This window comes from Pteropus alecto, unplaced genomic scaffold (genome assembly GCF_000325575.1).
Source record: "Pteropus alecto unplaced genomic scaffold, ASM32557v1 scaffold250, whole genome shotgun sequence".
Taxonomy (NCBI): domain Eukaryota; kingdom Metazoa; phylum Chordata; class Mammalia; order Chiroptera; family Pteropodidae; genus Pteropus; species Pteropus alecto.
In genome coordinates, this window is record NW_006430732.1 from 858,338 (window position 1) to 860,541 (window position 2,204).

Here is a 2,204-nt window from a genome sequence, read left to right on the forward strand (position 1 = left end):
CAGAAAAAGCCTTTGACAAGATACAGCATCCATTTATGATCAAAACACTTCACAAAATTGGTATAGAAGGAAAGTAACATAACATAATAAGGGCCATCTATGTCAAACCCTCAGCCAACATTATACTTAATGGTGAAAAACGAAAAACCTTCCCTCTAAGATCAGGAACAAGACAAGGCTGTCTACTATCACCACTGTTATTCAATATAACATTGGAAGTCCTAGCGAGTGCTATCAGGAAATAGAAAGATATAAAAGGTATCCAAAGAGGAAATGAAGAAGTCAAACCGTCACTATTTGGGGATGACATGATTCTCTATATAGAAAACCTTAAAGTCTCCGCTACAACACTAGTAGAAACAATAAGCAAATACTGTAAAGTTTCTGGATACATTTCCAAACATGTATAGAAAATCTAGGTTTGGGAGTAGAATTTCTACAGCCTCTCATGTAATGAAAATAGAAGCTATTAGGATAGGAAACTGGGCAAAATGCTGTAGATAGAGGCTTTGTTCATCTCCTCCTGCAACTACATCAAAGTTGTGATGAAAACTCAGAGGAAACAGCAAGCAGAGTTGTCCAGGGTCTGAATGAACAGAAGCCTTCCAATTAGGGAGAAAATAGGAAACCACCCTGCAATGGTAGAAGGTAGGGGAGGGTGAAGAGACGAGGATGTGCTGTCCTGAGTGGCTGAGCGGGACTGAGACTATGGTAGCTGCAGACATTCCTCTTAATAGGGCTGTGTCCATGACCAAACATTTATGGTGATGGACTTGCTTGCTCTAAGTACCAGAACTAGGTTGGCTGCTCGAGGGACATCAGGGACTTACAAGGCCACTGAGTTGTTGGAGCAAGGGACTGAGGCCAGGCTTTTTCCCAGGCAGAAATTCTAGTGGTATCTATTGGTCCTCTTTTGAGCCCTCCCTGTTCTCCGTATTCAGCTCAGTGTCACCAGAGCTGAGATGTCATCTAACTGGATAATAGAAGTCTCTTCATCCAGAGGATTCCCTGAAACTCCGCCTCTCCCAACTCACAACCTCACCCAAGCCACATCCAGTTGTATACTTGGTGAGTTCTGTGCCCCTTGTTGAGCACCTCTAAGACCCACACTGGTGGCAGCTGGCCTTGGTTTCTGGCATGGACTCTTGAGGTAACTATAAGCACAGCATCTGTGGATTGCTTGCTGAATCTAAACATGTGACTCCGGAGGGGCACAGGCTGGGGCTAAACTTGTCCTGCAGCTGAATCCCTCTCAGGACTGTGAACAACCAGTTCATAATGTCCATGATGATAGGCATGGAGGCATGCAGTGGTGGCGTAACCTTATTCAGCTCCCATTAGTCAACTGTCATGTGCCAGGAGCTATCAGACTTCTTCTCTGGCCACACGGGGAAGTTGTACGGGCTATGAGCAGGACTAATAACGCCGGCTTTTTCAAGCTTCAGAATGGTGCATCCTATTTCTTCATGGCCACCTGGCAGGAGATACTGTTTTGTGTTCACTACCCGGGCAGCTTGGGGCAACGCCAGTGGGGCATGGTGTGGATGTTCCCAGATAATAGTTTTCACCACCTGGATGCAAAGGTGGAATTCACCAGCAGTGGTATTCACAGTCAAGCCTTGCAAAATATCAGTCCCCCAAATGTACTCCTGTATGGAGGATATGTCTGAGGTATGTCTGAGGCGGCAATCTGCCTATACCCGGTGTCACAGGGACATGCCACACATGAATGATTCAACCTCCATAGCCTTCTATGGTTGCAGTGGGTCTGGGAAACTTGTCCGGATTCCCATAAAGCAGGGTGTTGTCGGCACCCGTGTCCATGAGAGCTAATACCCTCTGTACATTGCGAGAGGATTAATGTATAGTCAGTTCCATACGCGGCCTCAGGTCAACTGACTCCCCTGCCAACCAAGAGTCCTGGCCGAATCCCTAATCACGGAGATAATCAGCCAGATGCACCTCACAGGTTGTGGCTTTCCCGGGAATAAGAGTGAACTGCTGGTCAGGGCGAAGCTAATTCCACAGTGCCAGCAGCACTCCATTAGGTTGCTGCTCAATCTTTTTTGCAGTGACCCCTGCCACGAGGAGATCAAACCACATCTGCCTGTGGCTCATTCTCATGGCAGAACGGGCTGGGCACGTTGCTCCACTCCCTCTTTTCGTCTACGCCTTTGATCGTGCCCTGGTTGGTTTGGGAGTGC